This window comes from Nyctereutes procyonoides, unplaced genomic scaffold (assembly GCF_905146905.1).
Source record: "Nyctereutes procyonoides isolate TBG_1078 unplaced genomic scaffold, NYPRO_anot_genome, whole genome shotgun sequence".
NCBI lineage: Eukaryota > Metazoa > Chordata > Mammalia > Carnivora > Canidae > Nyctereutes > Nyctereutes procyonoides.
In genome coordinates this window covers 51,309,691-51,328,619 of record NW_026575135.1, presented here as the reverse complement: position 1 = coordinate 51,328,619, position 18,929 = coordinate 51,309,691, and the positions used below count along the sequence as shown (strand labels likewise).

The following is an 18,929-nucleotide window of genomic DNA, read 5'->3' as shown; positions in this document are numbered from 1 at the left end:
ATATTTCATTTCATTTCATTTCATTTCATTTCATTTCATTTCATTTCATTTCATTTCATTTCATTTCAATTTCATTTCATTTCATTTTATAGAATGCACAAGAGAGCACACAAGCAGGAGAAGGGGCAGAGGAAGAAGGAGAAGCAGGCTCCTCACTGAGCAGGGAGCCCAATTGTGGACTTGATCCCAGGACCCTGGGTTCATGATTTGAACTGAAGGCAGACACTTAACCGAATGAGCCACCCAGGTGCCCCCATCCCATTGTCTTTTAATCATCTCACTGCTTTCAGTGGAGGAATCCTATTGTACACCCGTCTTGATAGGCAGAGGTAATTATATATATTTGCTTGGGTAAGCAAATCGATAAACTTGCAATAAAGTGTATCAGACCATTTCTTTGGCAGGACCAACAAGAACAGCTTGTGAAGCAGAGCCGTTTCCAATGGAGCATGAAAAGCTTTGAAAATTCTCAGTAATAGCAGAGAGCAGCATTTGAAACCATCCTTAAACAATTGTTTGTTTTCCTCTTCCACAACCACGTTTATAAAAATTCAGTCAGACAGGCGTTTTGTTTTGTTTTAAAGTATTTTCAGTGAATTGTTATCTGCCGAATGCACATGTGTTCCTGCACTTTTTCTTTCACGATTGAAACTTTAAACCCTTCCCTTAAGTCCCCCTGAAAAACCTTGCTCTGCCCAGTAAGGTTTGCATATGTGAGAAGGGCTGAAGGGATTTGGACCCTGGAGAAACCTCCCAATTTGAAATCTGTCCTGTGTTGTTGTGCACCAGAAATGGCCATGGTCAGTGCCGCAGGGGCTCTTTGTCTTTTTCTTCTACCAAGATTACTCACCTCCAAAAAGATCTTGGTTAATTTGGGTGTTTCAGTTTAGTTAATCAGAATAGGAGTGCTTGTGAACATAGCAAGAGGCATGATTGAAGCATTTATAAAAATTTGGCTCATAGTAAGCACCATAATTTGTTGGAAAGAATTACCTCTTCAGTGACGTTAAAAAAAAAAAAAGACCCCAAAGATTGTGGTTTATAACACTACACCTGGTCCAGATTGTACTGGACGAATCCATATTTGCTTCGTTGTAAATGATTTTGAGGGTGGAATTCCTGGGTTGTTTTCTGTCTTGTAAGCCCTTGACATTGTACTGGTACCTGTGTGCACACAAACCTCCTGACATGGGAAAGGCCAGCTCAGCCTCCCACTGAAATGCAGGTTGGCTGCATTTATTCTGCATGTTCCTAGAATGAGGAAATGATATGACAATAAACAGAAATGCCCTTGCTGAGGAGAGAAGGGAAGCTGGTGTTTATCTGGTCAGGTGGTTTAGATTAGCCATGATGCGGCTCTGTATTATGTTACTTTAAATCTTTGTGTCCCAACAGGACATAAATTATGAAGATTGTTACAGTATGTTTCATCCTCTGTAAGATCAACAAATTGGAATAATTTTTTTATAGGAAAATCACAGTGCTTTTGGCAAGGCTATTGAAGCCTTTAATTTGACTTGAGTTTTTCTCAAATATTATGGCCTGATGGAGAAAGTAGGATTTGCATAAGGTATGCAATAATAAACTTTGGAAAAACAAAAGGGAAGCATTTCTCTTGAGGAATTGGATCAAGTGGCAGAGTACTCCCTCTCCAGCAACATCTCTGTGTCTTCTTTGTGCCGGTGTGTGAGAGCCGGTGGTGTTCTTCTCCGGTGGGGTTGCAGGCGAGCTGTGCAGGTCTTGGTGTGGAGATGGAGCTTCATCGGGTGCTGCTGGCCCATCAGCCCTCACGTGCACAGAGAAGGCAGCTGCTCCATGGTGGGACTGGATGGGAGCCTGCTTGAAAGAGGGAAAGCCAACTTTCCCATTTATATACTTCCAGGAAAACAAACTGTTTTTCCCCCTCCTCAGGATATTATGAATGATTAAAAAAAATACCCCAAACCCTAAAAACCCAACGTGATCAACAATTGAAGCTAAGGTAATTTATATAGGAGTACTGTAGAAAGAATTGACCTAAGTAAGCATTTGTTCTTTTAAAGATTTCTTTTGTCCATTACTATTTCCTGAATTGTTAGCCTTACTTGTGAATTTTTATCACAGAGACTTAATTTTTTCCTTCGTATCCAGGATGCAACCAAGTTTACTTGGCCACACAGAGCAACTTTTCTAGAGGAAAAAAATGGCATAAAATTACTTTGTGTAGGATTCAAGCAGATTGGAACCTTTGCAGTATTGCCCAGTAATATGTTTTCTGTGCAAAGCACTCTGCATGTTTTTATGAGAACACCTTGCACAGTGAAGCTAAGTAGTAGAGCTTCTGATTTACAGGGACGGGGAGAGGTGAGTGAGGTTTAGGATTCGTTCAAGGCCAGAGAATGAGACAGAGCTGGGATTAGAACTTTTCAGGATGAGATGACACCATCCACCAGACCCTCTGAGTCTTTTGATACCAAAAGCAGGGTAAGTGCTAAGTCTGTTTTACTCTCTCTGTGTGTCCAGCCCTGAGATTTTTCTTCAATTCTTTAGTAATACTGTCTAAAACAGAAACAAAAAAGTCCCTAGTTTCAATCTTTTAACTATCCGAAGGTCTCTCCTTAAGCCTCATCATAACAGGTTGAGGATAAATTCTGAATATATTTGTGGTTTGCTTTAGCTCAGTGTCTGAAGACTCTGACAGGTTCAGGGACCTTTCCAAGTTCACAACCTATGTGTGCACTTTGAAACAAATAAATACAGATGACTTAAGAGATGGTCTCCTTCTTCACCAGGCTTCTTCTGGATTGGCAATGTTTTCTGAGAAGTGGGTCTGGCAGGCTGTTTGCTTGCAGTGATGCATTGCAGCCGTCTATCGCTGGAGGTCCTCTGCTGAATTATCTGGAGGTCTGATCGGGCTTGAATGTTTCAGTGGTATATTTTTCTCACAGAAGATATTGGCCAATGTCATCAAACTGTACTTAAAAACCCTTAAAAGGAGAATTGATCCAATATAGAAATAAGCAAAGACTAAGTATGAATTTGTTGATGGTGGGATAGACCTTTTTATACAGTCACAGATTTTGATGTGAGATGAGACTCTGTTTTGCAAAATGTGTACTGCTCATAGAAAATGTATTTTCTGGACAGGTAAGCCAAATAGGTATTGCTTTGTTTCTTTAAAGTATTTTTTGAGTCCCATCTCTCCCTACCCCATGCTGTGAGAGTAGGTATTCTTTCTGCTCTGAGCCCTTGTTCTATTCCTTCAACTCTTTTGGTTTTATTGTTGGAGGATCTTGACTTTCAGTTTAATTTAAAATACTCCAATTGGAGCAGAAGCTTTTTTGCCTTCTATTTAAACTTAGGTACAATAATAGGGCAGGACAGTTTCATGTAAGATAATATATTGGAATCACATAGTGCAGGTAGTAGTAGCATCTCTTTAAAAGGAGCCAGTTGATTATAAAGAAGAAAAGGTCGGGAGTAGACTGCCATTTTGCCTGTTATTTGATTTTTTAAAAATGTATTTTGCCAGATATTCCATATATCTTAGTGATCTGGATGCATAAAGTTGAAGCCTAAGGATATTTTTCTATATAAATTTGAATTTTTATAAATTGTATAATGGTGACAATGACAAGGAGCCTGCATTCTAATTCTTGAAGGATTTAATTCATGAATTCTAATTTGACTAAAACAAAGCAAAAAATATTTGGAAGTCTTTGCCATACCTCTTATTTCATGAGACTCCTGAAAGATAACAAACAGGGATTATCAGCTGATTAGGAAAGACAACTTCCAATGAGGCTTTTCCCAAGCAGCTAACTGGTGGTCATAAGCAGCCGCAGAGAGAACAGGGAGGCATGAGAAGTTACTTGATATTAGGGAACTCCAAGTAAATGGCTTCTCTAGTGGATTCCTGTTGGGATGATTTTGAAACCCATATTTTCACTTTGCTTTAGAGGGAAATGATGGATAGGAAACTGGTAAGGTGTGCTGATTCCAAGAGAGCAAAACTGAAGGATTGTGAGAAATTTCAGAAGAAGCTAATCAGACAGAGCTGTTGATATGCCCCATAGTAGCTGATGATGATATGGGGAAATGTAATTTATTTTATTTTTTTATTTTAAATTTATTTATGATAGTCACAGAGAGAGAGAGAGAGAGAGAGAGAGAGAGAGGCAGAGACACAGGCAGAGGGAGAAGCAGGCTCCATGCACCAGGAGCCTGATGTGGGATTCAATCCTGGGTCTCCAGGATCGCGCCCTGGGCCAAAGGCAGGCGCCAAACCGCTGCGCCACCCAGGGATCCCCGGGGAAATGTAATTTAAACTTATATGCAGAGTAATTTGGAAATTAGTCATGTCTTTTTAGGGAAAAGATTCTCAGCTTGTGATCCTCTTGTCCATAGCGCTTCTTTGGCTCACATCAGATATGTGGTATTTGTCTAGTTAGAGGACTTTCCTTAAAAACAGAACAGAAATGATGGGCTCTTAGGTATAATTGTTGGTAGAGGTGTTGATGTTGGTTCAACTCTGCTGCCTGGAGAAGCGTGGATACTAGTAGACCTCTGTCAAAGAGTAGTCATCTAGCCTAGGAATTCAGGAGGAATTTACTAAAGTAATTATAAATCCTAGTTCTGCAAAAGAAAACTGTTTTGCACCTTGCTTCATTTAACAGTATATTTTTGAAGATAGTATCATATAATTAGCTAAAAGCTATCTTATTTTTCCACATGGCTGTTTGGGATACTACGATAATTGCCAAAAATGATGACTTAAGAACTTTTTTGTAAGGCTCTGGAATGCTATGGTTCTGTGAGCACAGCTTTTGAGGGTAATGTTTAGAAGTGAGCATGCTACCTCACAGGTTGTATATTTATTACCAACAGCTAAAGGGCCACTAATTTAGCCTACAGTACAGTAGAGCCAGCTGCTCATTTGGTACCTTGTGGGCATTGTCTCAGGTGCCTCGGAGAAGCCAGTTTTTTTTTTTTAATTTTTATTTATTTATGATAGTCACATAGAATGAGAGAGAGAGGGGCAGAGACACAGGCAGAGGGAGAAGCAGGCTCCATGCACCAGGAGCCCAACGTGGGATTCGATCCCGGGTCACCAGGATTGCACCCTGGGCCAAAGGCAGGCGCTAAACCACTGCGCCACCCAGGGATCCCAGAAGCCAGTTTTAAGAGAAAAGTGAGATAGTCTTGGCATGAATTATTGGAGATAATTCTCTACAGTGGATCAATTAGAAGGCAGGTATAGTAGTGGCCTGGGATTGGTGGGGGTTGTGTCTGTCCCCAGACACCCATACTAAACTGCTTAGGTGTTGGTCCTCAGGTAAGGTCTTTAGTCTGGCTCTTCAAGGACACAGGAATCACCTGCTTGCCTCATATGCTCACCGACAGATTACCATTTCCACTGGAAATCTTTCTATGAGGATACTTACTTAGAGAAACAGTTTTCGGTAGGTTTCTGATTTTTCATCCTTGTGAGGGTGAATTTCTTTGGTCTTCAGTGGTTCTTCTCATAGGTTTGGAAAGGATCTTTCTGTCTAGGCCCCAGACATTGTAAAGTTAAAGTGTTGGTGATGATATTAATCAGTAGCATTCACTGAGCGTCTCATAGAATGCCTGGCACATACTCCATTTTTACATAATAGGAAACTGAGGATTGCTTCAAATGTCAAGTGATTTCTCTGAAATCAGATAGCTAGTGAATAGCAGCACTAGGATTTCTTTCTTCTTTCTTTTTCTTTTCTTCTTTTCTTCTCTTCTCTTCTCTTCTCTTCTCTTTTCTTTTCTTTTCTTTTTTTTTAGCACTAGGATTTCAATCTAGGTCTCTGACCCTAACATTTCTGCACTAGACCAACATGCTCAAAATATGAATGACACTTTGGAGAAAAAAAGCATGGATCATCTTTGGTTGGTCTGTTCCTCACAATTCTCATGTTGCTAGTCCAGAGTATTCTTCTGTTGCTGGCAAATTAGTATCTGATGTTCCCTTTGCAGTGGCTAGAACAGTTAACAGTGTTTCCATGAGAAAGTCATGGTGAGTCATGTAATATTCTGGGGCAAAGAATGCCTTTTCTTGGTGCACCAGGCAGTGTTTATGTGGTTGATCAGTCACAACACCATGGGAAGGTCCCGTCCTGTGACATGTGCGTGCTTGGCAATGATCTTGCCGTGCATTTTGCTTAATAATTTTCATTATTTTTAATTAAAGTTGAAGAAGTGCAGACTCTAGCTGAAATTAAGGTAGGTTGTATTGCCGGAATCTGGTAATTACTTTAATTGATCACAAGATAGTTTCCTTGATCACCAATTAGACTAAATTGCCGATCATGTTTCAAGACGTGAAGAAATGCCCAAACTGATTTATGTAATAGTGTTTTCATTTCTAATCAGACGTAAATATCCTTTCCTTCCATAGCAATTGTGTTTTCTAAAAGAAGAGTTGTAGGCCTACAAACATAAAGGTGATTCATAAACAATAGAGTTCTAATTCATTGAATTAGTAAAGGAAGTATTTAGAGGCTTAATGGAGATTGTACTGGGGAAATTACTTTGGAGTCGCTGGTGCTCATTTTCTTAGTGGGAGATATGTTCTTTTTTAGGGCATAATTACAATAGTCTATAATCAAAATATAAAAGGCAGCAGATTTAAAGAACATCTATCAAAGAGAATTGCTCTGGGTAATGAAAGATTTGTATTGTAAATATGTGCTAGAAGTTAAGTCTTAGAACTTTAATAAATTGTACATGTTACTTGGGCTGAAGCTGCGTTTTACATTCAGGGTACTTCTGTTAAACATTTCACAGATTGATACAGGGTTTTTGTTTTGGTTTTGTGCATCTGATAGTCTTTCATATTTTCATGGAATAAAATGGAACAAAAGGAACTTTAAGAAAAATTAAAGTTCCCTAGGAATACTTGATTTGGGGTTCATGGAAAAATCTTTTAATTGCTGATGGTTTGGAGATTTCCAAATGACAAACTTCATTGGGCCCAATTTACCGTGATTGTTGTGCTTACATTCCTTAATATGGCAGAGTGACTTAAAAAGTCATACTTCATCATGCATTCATTGACTTGTTCATAAAATGTTTGTAATTTGCAAAAGAGGAAAGACTGAAACTATTATCAGCCATTATATGTTATTTGTTGGCCATATGTTTGTTTGAAATGGCCATAGCTCAATAGAATATGGCTCATGGATAAACTATGTTGTAAATTGGCACTAAAAACCCACCCAAACAGGTAGGCATATGTTAAGAAGCTAACATGAGCCAAAATATTTTAATATGAACCAGGTTACATATGTTGCACTATCTCAGTTCCCTTTAGAGTGAGATCTTCATTTGCATGACGTCTTCATTTTTCCCCAAACTAATTTTTAAAAGTAGACCAGGTATCTGTGTGGCACAAATTCAGAGGCACCAAAGACACAGTAAGTCTTTTCTGGTCCCTTCTTCTCAGCCACCCAGTTTCCCCTCTCCACCGCTGTCATTCACAATTACCAATCTCTCATGTATGGTTGCAGAGGTATTCATGCATATAGTTTCCTCTCCTTTGTACAATTCACAGACTATTGTTATGCATTTGGTTTTCATGTAGTAATGTATTTTGGAGGTTTTTCTATGTCAACAGATAGTTTCTTCATTCCTCTTAATGGCTGCATAGTATTCCTGTGTGTAAATGGACCATCCTATATTTAATCAGTTTCTTGCTGATGGACCTTTAGCTTTTTAAAACCTGTAACTCTTACAGGCTGTACTGCAGTGACCATTCCCCCCACCCTTTTAAAGCCATTTATTTATTTTAGAGAGAGACAGTGGGAGGAGAGGCAGAGAGAGAGGGAGAGGCAGAGAATCCCAGGCAGACATTGTGCTGAGCATGGAGCCCCACATGGAGCTTGATCTCAGGACCCTGAGATCATGACCCAAGATGAAACCAAGAGTTGGAGGCTGAACCAACTGTGCCACCCTGGCGCCCTGCAGTTACCATTCTTCCAAGTTATATGTAAGTGTTCCTGCAGGATTAATTCCTAGAAGTGCAGTTATTTAGCTGAAAGGCATAGGCATTTTTAATTTTGGTGGATATTGTCAGATTCTCTTCCAGAGTGATGATATATTGTTAATATTCAGCAGCATCGTGTGAGTGCCTTTTCTCCTGTATGCTCATCAACAGAATTTTTTTTTTAGATTTTATTTATTTATTCATGAGAGGCAGAGACATAGGCAGAGGGAGAAGTAGGTTTCCTGCAGGGAGCCTGGTGCAGAACTCAATCCCAGAACCCCAGGATCACACCCTGAGACAAAGGCAGACGCTCAACCACTGAGCCACCCAGGCCTCCCTCATCAACAGAATATTATCATACGTTTTGATCTTTATCAAACTGGTAAGTTTAACTTAGTTCCCACCCCCTGCAGCTTTACTGAGATATAGTTGATGTAAAAGTTAGTATTAATTTGTGCTTCTCTGAACATGTATGAGTCTGAACAGTTTTTATGTTTAGGAACCATTTGCTTCCTTTGTTACCTGTTATGTCCTTTGCTTATTTAAAAAACTGGTGGTTAATCTTTTTCTCATTAATTTGTAGGAGTTCTTTTTTTTTTTTTTGTAGGAGTTCTTTATATGCTAAGGAAATAACGTACTGCAAACCTGGCTTGTTTATCTTTTAATTTCATTTGTTGGTTTTTATTGCCATATAGAAAAAAAATTTTAATGTAAGATTTGCCGTTTTTTTTTTTTTTTTTTAGGAATGGTTTAAAGTTTTCTGCCAATAGAATTCATATATTTCTTGTTAAGTTTACTCCTAGGTGATTTTTGGTGCCACTTTAGATGGGATCTTTTCTTCCAATATATTTTCTTGTTAGTTGTTTGTGTAAAAGATCTTTTTTTTGGCTTGTTTTATTCTTGACTTTAATGGGAATCTTTTAGTGTTTTCCATTTAAGAATAATATAACCTTTTAGACCGAGAACATAGTCTATTAAAGAAGGGTCCAATTTGGGTTCTTCCTAACTGCTGCTATTATGAACAAACAGTGATACATTAGCCAAGTAGCCAATTTTGGTATATATATTTTGATGCTGTGGTTACATGCTCCTATATACCCTTCAAATATAAAGCAATTTTTGTACTCATTACTTGTTATAAATAAAACCATTGATAACCACAAAAAGAGAGGCCCATATATTCTTAATTCATTAAGAATTTTAATACATAAGAAATACTGAATTTATCAAATATCTTTTCAGAATTTATGGAAATCATATGATTTCCCTCTACATTTATTAATATGGTAAATTATATGAGTATATTCCTTATATTGAACGTTCCTTGCATTCTTAGAATAAATCCCATTTGCTCATGGTTCTTTGTTCTTTTAGTATATTGCTAGGTTTTATTTTTAAGATTTCACTTAATATCAGATCAACTTGCACTTTCATTGTTATATGCTATCTTTGTGAGAATTTGGGCATAGTGTTATGGTGGTTTATAAAACTAATTTGAAAATGTCCTTCTTGAAATGTGTGGGAAATATCAGAAAGGGAGACAGAACATAAAGACTCCTAACTCTGGGAAACGAACTAGGGGTGGTGGAAGGGGAGGAGGGCGGGGGGTGGGGATGAGTGGGTGACGGGCACTGAGGGGGACACTTGACGGGATGAGCACTGGGTGTTATTCTGTATGTTGGTAAATTGAACACCAATAAAAAATTAATTTATTTAAAAAAAAAAGGAAAATGTCCTTCTGTGCTCTGAAACAGTTTAATTAGTATTAGAGTTAACTCTGCCTTCAAGGTTTTATAGAATGTCTCTGTGAAATGGCTAGAACTGTCATTTTTTGGTGTTATTCTTGTTTATATGTTTTTTTTCTTCTGGGGTCAGTTTTGATATTTTTTGGGGGTAATTTTTATTGGAGAACTGTTTTACCTATGTTTTGAAATTTCTTTGTATAAATACTTGAATTTGTTTAAAATTTATTTTTTTGTATGTTTTGAAATTTCCTTTATCTGTAGTTACTTCTCTATTCTCATTTCCTTTTTTTTTTTTAGATTTTATTTATTTATTCATGAGAGACACACACACACACACAGAGAGAGAGAGAGAGAGAGAGAGAGGCAGAGACACAGGCAGAGGGAGAAGCAGGCCACATGCAGGGAGCCTGACGTGGGACTCCATCCTGTGTCTCCAGGATCACACCCTGGGCTGAGGGTAGTGCTAAACCACTGAGCCATGCGGCTGCCCCTGTTTTATTTATCTATACTTTTTCTCCATATCCTTTTGTTTGTCTTTAAATGAAGTAGCCAGTTTTCTAATACATAATTGTTTCAGCTTTTGGATTTATAAGTTCTGCCATTTTTTTCTTTGCTGTTCATTTACATTTGCTGCTCTCTTTATTTTATTTTATTTTTTAAAGATTTATTTATTTATTTATGATAGACATAGAGAGAAGAGAGAGAGAGAGAGGCAGAGACACAGGAGGAGGGAGAAGCAGGCTCCATGCCGAGAGCCCGACGCGGGACTCGATCCTGGGACTCGATCCTGGGACTCCAGGATCGCGCCCTGGGCCAAAGGCAGGTGCCAAACCGCTGAGCCACCCAGGGATCCCCTGCTCTCTTTATTTATATTCATTCTTGTTTTCCTCTTGTTCTTAATTTAACTATTTAAAGGTGTTTATTCTGATTACTGTTTTACATGTGTCCTATATATAGTGCATACATTAATAATTTCTATTCAGTTTCTGTTTTGATTTCTTCTCTGAATCAAGACTTTATTTTTTTATTTTTTATTTTTTTTTAATTTTTATTTATTTATGATAGTCACAGAGAGAGAGAGAGGCAGAGACACAGGCAGAGGGAGAAGCAGGCTCCATGCACTAGGAGCCCGACGTGGGATTCGATCCCGGGTCTCCAGGATTGCGCCCTGGGCCAAAGGCAGGCGCCAAACCGCTGGGCCATCCAGGGATCCCTGAATCAGGACTTTAAAAGAATTTAAAAACATTTCCAGATAGTACTTTTGCTACTTCTGCCTTCTCATTTTGTTTTTAATTTTATCAGAGAATGTTGTCAGCACTATTTCTACTTTTTGGAATTGATTGAGATTTCCTTTGTGGAACAGTGTTTTATTTTTTTAAGATTCTATTTATTTATTCATGAGAGAGAGGCAGAGACATAGGCAGAGGGAGAAGCAGGCTTTCTGGACGGAGCCTGATGGATCCTGGATCCCAGGATCACGCCCTGAGCTGAAGGCAGATGCTTAACCACTGAGCCACCTAAGCATCCCAATTTCTATGAATGTTAAGTAGATATTTTAAAAGATATATTCTTAAATAGTTTTTTTTAAAATTTTTATTTATTTATGATAGTCACACACAGAGAGGGAGAGAGAGGCAGAGACACAGGCAGAGGGAGAAGCAGGCTCCATGCATCGGGAGCCCGATGTGGGATTCGATCCCGGGTCTCCAGGATCGCGCCCTGGGCCAAAGGCAGGCGCCAAACCGCTGCGCCACCCAGGGATCCCCAAATAGTTTTTTTTAATATTTTTTTTTATTTACTTATGATAGTCACAGAGAGAGAGAGAGAGAGAGAGAGGCAGAGACACAGGCAGAGGGAGAAGCAGGCTCCATACACCGGGAGCCCGATGTGGGATTTGATCCTTGGTCTCCAGGATCGTGCCCCGGGCCAAAGACAGGCGCCAAACCACTGCGCCACCCAGGGATCCCTAAAAGATATATTCTTATTGTTTAGAGTTGAAAGTATACTGGTTAGATCTACTTTATTTTTTATTTATTTTTATTTTTTTTTGTGGACTAGATCTACTTTTTAAATGATATATTTAAGTAGTTCATCTTCCTTTTGTTTGGTTATTGTGCTGTGGGTTAGGAAATAGTAAGTAAAGTTTCCACTACAGATGTTTCTGTTTGTCTTGTATTTCTTGCCATTTCTGCCTCATTGATTTTGATGCTGTGTTACTTGTAGTATAGCATCACAATTATTCAATCTTCAGGGCAGCCCGGTGGCTCAACGGTTTAGCACCGCTTTCAGCCCAGGGCGTGAACCCACATCTCCCCTGGATCAAGTCCCATGTCAGGCTCCCTGCATGGAACCTGCTTCTCCCTCTGCCTGTGTCTCTGCCTCTCTCTCTCTCTCCCTCTCTCTGTCTCTCTCTCTCTCCTCTGTGTGTGTCTCTCATGCATAAATAAATAAAATCTTTTAAAAAAATTATTCAAGGGCAGCCCCGGTGGCACAGCGGTTTAGCGCCGCCTGCAGCCCAGGGCATGATCCTGGAGACCCTGGATCGAGTCCCACATCAGGCTCTCTGCCTGGAGCCTGCTTCTCCCTCTGCCTGTGTCTCTGCTACTCTGTCTCTCTTCATCTCTATGAATGAATAAATAAATAAAATCTTTAAAAAAAAAGAAAAAAATTATTCAATCTTCATTGTGGATATACTTCATCATAAGTTAAGCAATTTTTTTTACATTTTTTAAAAGATTTTATTTATTTATGCATGAGAGACATAGAGAGAGAGAGAGGCAGAGACACAGGCAGAGGGAGAAGCAGGCTCCACACAGGGAGCCCGACGTGGGACTCAATCCTGGGTCTCTAGGATCAGGCCCTAGGCTGAAGGCGGCACTAAACCACTGAGCCAGCCAGGTGCCCCAAGTTTTTTGTTTTTTAATTAGTTGTATTATGGCTCTTTACATTTATTGGTTGGAAAGATGTTTGGTCTTATAAAATATGATGCAACCAATATACTTTTTTGCCATTAATTATTTAATTTTTAAAGATTTTATTTATTTATTCATGAGACACACAGAGAGAGAGGCAGAGACATAGGCAGAGGGCTTGCTACAGGGAGCCTGATGCAGGTCTCAATTCCGGGGTCCCTGAATCACACCCTGAGCAAAAGGCAGACATCTGCTCAACCACTGAACTACTCAGGCATCCCTTTTTCCCTTAATTTAAATCATAATATGGATTGTGTTTTCTTTGCTTCATTTTACTTGTGTTTTCTTTCACTTAATTGTGAATTTTTCCATTACTATTTTTATTCTTGTGGATACTGTTAGACCTATAATTTTATTTTATTTTATTTTTTAAAAAGATTTTATTTATTTATTCATGACAGATGCACACAGAGAGAGGCAGAGATACAGGTAGAGGGAGAAGCAGGCCCCATGCAGGGAGCCCGATATGGGACTCGATCCCGGGACTCCAGGATCGCGCTCTGGGCCAAAGACAGGAGCTAAACCGCTGAGCCACCCAGGGATCCCCTACCTATAATTTTAAATAGCAGACATAATCCTCTACTTCTTTAGATAGCATTTATTTATTATTTATTTTTATTTTTTAAAAGATTTTATTTGGGATGCCTGAGTGGCTCAGCGGTTGAGCATCTGCCTTCGGCTCAGGCATGATCCTGGAGTTCTGGAATTCTGGGATTGAGTTCTACAATGGGCTCCTGCAAGGAGCCTGTTTATCCCTCTGCCTATGTCTCTGCCTCTCTCTCTGTGGTTCTCATGAACCACAGGGTGGGGAGAGTGCACATATACAAGCAAGGGGACTAGCAGGCAGACGGAGAGGGAGAAGCAGGCTCCCCACTGAGCAGGGAGCCCAATGATGGGACTTGATCCCAGGACCCTGGGATTATGACCTGAGCTGTAGATAGATGCTTAACCAACCTAGCCAGGCTCCCCATATACAGCATTTCTCTAGATAGTGGTCTCCCCACTAAGCAAGCAGTATCAAAACTAAACTTCTACTTTCTCCTACTTTCCCTTCACCATGCAGTTTTGTTACATTTTATTTTTAGTTCTAGTGCTTAGTTTTATACCTTGAAATATGCTTGTGATCTCTCAGCTTTCAGGCTTTTTACACTTTCATCTGTCTTCCCTATTTCTTCTCTTTTTTCTCCATATCTTTTAACAGTTTATAACATTTGCATTCCATTCCATGACTACAATCCCCACAATTGTTTTAAATATATTCCTAGAGCTGAGTGAATTAGTTGCTCACTGCTGATGTGCCTCTTCAAATTCACTAACCTAACTAGGATATCTAGAAATGGTTAAATTTTTACAATCTATAGGTTTAAATCTTTTATTTCTGGAAAATTTCTTTGAATTACATCTCTCATTTCTTTCCATGTTTATAGTTCTCTTTTTTACAATTAAAAAATATTTATTTATTTATGAGAAACATACAGAGGCAGAGATACAGGCAAAGGGAGAAGCAGGCTCCTTGTGGGGAACCCAATTTGGGATTTGATCACAGGATCACAACCTGAGCTGAATGCAAATACTCAACCACTGAGCCACCCAGGAGGCCCTTTTTCGCAAAATTTATCTGTATGTTAGATCTACTTTGTTTTCTGTACTTATTTTCTAATTCTTATAAACTCTTGCTGACTTCAGTTTCATTTTTTCCACTTTTTTAGTCCTGTCATCTAAGCTTCTTATTGGGTTGTTAGTGGTATATATTCTGCCTTGGGCTTTTTGCAGTTTTTATTGATGGAATGGTTTTAGAAAGCCTAGACTTTTAGCTAGCTCAAGGCCTGTAGGTTCCAACTGGCATCCTGGGAACAAGTAGCTAGGGCTTTAAAAAGAAATTGTAGAAAAAAAAGGACAGCTGCTTTTCACCATCTGCCAGTTTTGCTGTTTAGTCATATTCCTTCTTTATTAATAACAGATAATCAAAATTCCCTTTTGAGGTTCTGCTTTTTTTCTTCTCCTCTCCACTCATTTCACTTCCTTGCAGAAATCCTTTTACTTTAATTTGAGTGTGTATTGTTGTGAATGTTTTTAATTTATGGATTTAAAAATATAAATATTTGGGGGATTATTTGGTTCTGTTACATGGAAGAAGGATTTTGAAATTGTCTCCTTGCTTCTAGAGCAGGAGCAAGTGTTCTTTCCCTAGGGAAAAATTAGGAGTAGATCCTGTTTATCAGGCTTTGTGTTATTTTATTAAATGCAAATATTAGGTGATAGTTGAAGGGAAACATTTAAAGCTGAGGAATACATGAATTTGGAAGATCTTTGGAAGTGTCTTTTCACATTGTATGTAGATATGGTAGAAAGTTTTTCTTTGATCAATGTACTTCTTAGAATCTGGGTGTTCTCTCTCTATATCTCTCTCTTTCTCTTTTTTTTTTTTTTTTTTTTTTTTTAAGTAGGCTTCACTCATGTGGAGCCCATTGTGAAGCTCAAAGTCAGGACTGAGAAATTGAGACCTGAGCTGAGATCAGAAGTTGGATGCTTAACTGACTGAGCCACCAGGTGCCCCAATGAGCTTTTTCTTTGAAGTCATTTCTGTGCTAAAATAGATTGTGCTACCATGCTGATGGCATGCTGGTAATCAAAGATTTGAGGAGCACTTCTATGTTCAAATCATCCCTTGATCCACTTGGTTCTTGGAAGTTGTTAGGGATGCTAAACATCACTTTGGACCTTTAAGATAATAGTTCAAAGAAATGATGGCCACAGGGCCAAGAACTTGAATGGTGACTGACTTTACCCAACTAGTATCTTGTCATTAGGCTGTTTTCCCTGGTCAGTGTGCATCAGGGGATTACCCTATAGTGTGTTATCTATTTCCTTGTGTGTGGGTTACAGTCTCTATTTATGGCATGTGGGAAAAGGAAAGCGCTATTCTTCTGGGAGACAACAACTGAAATCTTAGATTCTTAAGGCCGTGGGAGGGCTTTTCACCTATCATTACATTTTATAAAGTTTATCATGTGCAGTTTGGCCAGAGCAGTCTGGGGTAGCAGTATCTGCCATTATTGATCTCTTACCCAGTGCCAAGTGCTGTGCTAGGATACTTTTGTATCTTATATCTCATTTTTATTTCTTAAAAGATTTTATTTATTTATTCATGAGAGATAGAGAGAGAGAGAGGCAGAGACACAGGCAGAGGGAGAAGCAGGCTCCACACAGGGAGCCCGACGCGGGACTCGATCCCCGGTCTCCAGGATCAGGCCCCGGGCTGAAGGTGGTGCTAAACTGCTGAGCCATCCGGGCTGCCTGTATCTCATTTTTAATTAGGGTGATTATGTGAGCTTTTTATTATTATCTTCAATTTACTGATTAGAGAACTGAGGCTCACATGACAAGTTGTAGAGATGGAATTTAAATTCAGGCCTCCCTGGCTCAAAAGCCTATGCCTTTTTTTTTTTTTTAAAGATTTATTTATTTATTTATTTATTTATTTATTTATTTATGATAGAGAGAGAGAGAGAGAGAGAGAGAGAGGGAGGCAGAGACACAGGAGGAGGGAGAAGCAGGCTCCATGCCGGGAGTCCCGATGCGGGACTCCAGGATCGCGCCCTGGGCCAAAGGCAGGCGCCAAACCGCTGAGCCACCCAGGGATTCCCAGAAGCCTATGCCCTTAATGACTGTGTTACTATTTCTCAGGGATTGTGGTTAACTTTTTTGAAAGTTTTTTTGTGTGTGTATGTGGACATATTTTAATTTTATTTAAATTAATTTAATTAACATATAATGTATTATTGGTTTTAGAGGTAGAGTTCAGTGATGCATCAGCCTTATATAACACTGAGGGCTCATGTGCCTTCAATGTCCATCACCCAGTTACCCGATCCCCCTTTACCCTCCTTCCCTCCAGTGACCCTCAGTTTGTTTCCTACGATTAGGAGTTTCTTATGGTTTGTCTCCCTCTCTGATTTTGTCTTGTTTTGTTTTTCCCTCCCTTCCTCTATGATCCTCTGTTGTGTTTCTTAAATTTCACATGAGTGAGATTATATGATAATTGTCTTTCTCTGATTGACTTATTTTGCTTAGCATGATATCCTCTACTTCCATCCACATCATTGCATATGGCAAGATTTCATTTTTTTGAAGGCTGAGTATAGTATTCCTCTGTGTATATATATATACTGCATCTTCTTTGTCCATTCATCTGCTGATGGACATCTGGGCCCTTTCCTTAGTTTGCTTTGCTGCTGTAAATGTTGGGGTGCAGGTGCCCCTTTGGATCCCTCGTTTGTATCCTTTAGGTAAATCCTAGTGGTGCAATCTGGTTAATAGAATAGCTCTATTTTTAACTTTTTGAGGAATCTCTATACTGTTTCTAGAGTGGCTGTACCAACTTGCATTTCCACCAGCAGTATACGAGGGTTCCCTTTCTCTACGTCCTTTCTAACATTTTTGTTTCTTGACTTGTTCATTTTAGCCATTCTGACTGGTATGAGGTGGTATATCACTATGGTTTTGATTTCTATTCCCCTGATGTTGAGTGAAGTTGAGCATTTTTTTCATGTGTCTGTTAACCATTTGTATGTCTTCTTTGGCTCGTGTCTTCTGACTCATTTTTGATTGGATTATTTGTTCTTTGGGTGTTGAGTTTGGTTAAGTTCTTTATAGATTTGGATACTAGCCCTTAATCTGATATGTCATTTGCAAATATCCTCTCCCATCCTGTTGGTTGTCTTTTGGTTTTGTTGACTGTTTCCTTTGCTGTGCAAAAGCTTTTATCTTGATGAGGTCCCAATAGTTCATTTTTGCTTTTGTTTCCCTTCCCTTTGGAGATGTGCCTAGTAAGAAATTGCTGCGGCTGAGATCACAAAAGTTACTGCCTGTGCAAAATCCTCTAGGAATTTGATGAATTCCTGTCTCACATTTATGTCTTTCATCCATTTTAAGTCTATTTTTATGTATGGTGTGAGGAAATGGTCCAGTTTCATTTTTGTGTGTGTGGCTGTCCAGTTTTCCCAACACCATTTGTTGAAGAGGCTGTTTTTTTTTTTGTTGTTGTTTGTTTGTTTTGCCATTGGATATTCTTTCCTGCTTTGTTGAAGATTAGTTGACCATTGAGTTGAGGGCCCATTTCTGGGTTCTCTTTTCTGTTCTATTGATCGATGTATCTGTTTTTGTGCTAGTATGAAAGTCTTTTAAAGCTAAATAAGAATAATGCTTTATAGGCAAACAGACTAAAAAATTCTCATTGTACACCATTTAACGCAGGTTAACTCTGTATTTGGATAATTAAAACAGACTTTGCACATTTGACAGAATCTGGAGAATCAGATTATGAGATTAAGAGGTAGTAGGAGAGTGAATATTTTTTTTTTCCACTGATAATTCCTTGAGTGATTAGATGGATTTTGCTTGAATTTTCTTCCTGACAGGGAAAACCTTTAGGCCTTTAATTAAAGGCCAAAATGGGAGCCTTTATCTGGAATACAATTGTTCTGACATAGGAACCATTTTGAGTAACAGAATGGTTTAAAATAGCATCTTCCATACTTTGCTTATTTACTTGGAAATGTGCTCTTATGTCAATTTGGTGATCCAAAAAGCATAGCTCAGCTAGCATCAGATCAGTTTTTCTGGATTGGGGTAATGTAGTTAAATATTTATTTATGTGGCTACAATGAGTACTGCCCTGTGAATTCCACTGTAAATTTGTAGTTAATATACCATTACCTAAGAGTCTTACCAAATATTTCTGCCTTTGGACACATTAGAGACAGACTCTCCTATTGTTTGCATTTGCCTTCATAAAAACTGGAAAGCAAGCAAAAGAAAAGTTTTTTGTCCTTTCAGGACAGGTTTACCTTCTGCTTAGCAAAATTAGGTTTGCACTTTCCCTGTGGAACGGAGACAGAGCCCTACAGGGCCACTGTTACTCATGTGCCTAAATCTGCCATCCTCTGCCCTGAGGAAGAGTGTGTTCTGTTCCACATGGCATTGCTGAGCAATCGCAAGGAGACCCAGAGCAGGCAAGCCAGACTTCCCTGTCTCACTTTACATGTCAAAAAAAGTCTTTTATTCCATCCTGCCCTGTCTGGGAGATAGGATGGGGAAGGTGTTCAGTTCTGCCAGCGCTTTTACTGAAGACAAACTTGGAAGATATTTTTCCATAGTTTTGGGATTGATGCCTTAGTTAGCAACCTATTCACCAAACACAATGGAGTTGTGACCCAA

The 18,929-nt window shown here is 39.0% G+C and overlaps 1 protein-coding gene across 5 annotated transcripts in view; it reads left to right on the top strand.

Annotated features, from left to right (window-relative positions):
- Window positions 1–18,929, top strand: part of PCBD2 (pterin-4 alpha-carbinolamine dehydratase 2) — a 63,543-nt gene that overhangs the window by 34,466 nt on the left and 10,148 nt on the right. The gene's annotated exons all lie outside the window — the stretch shown is intronic.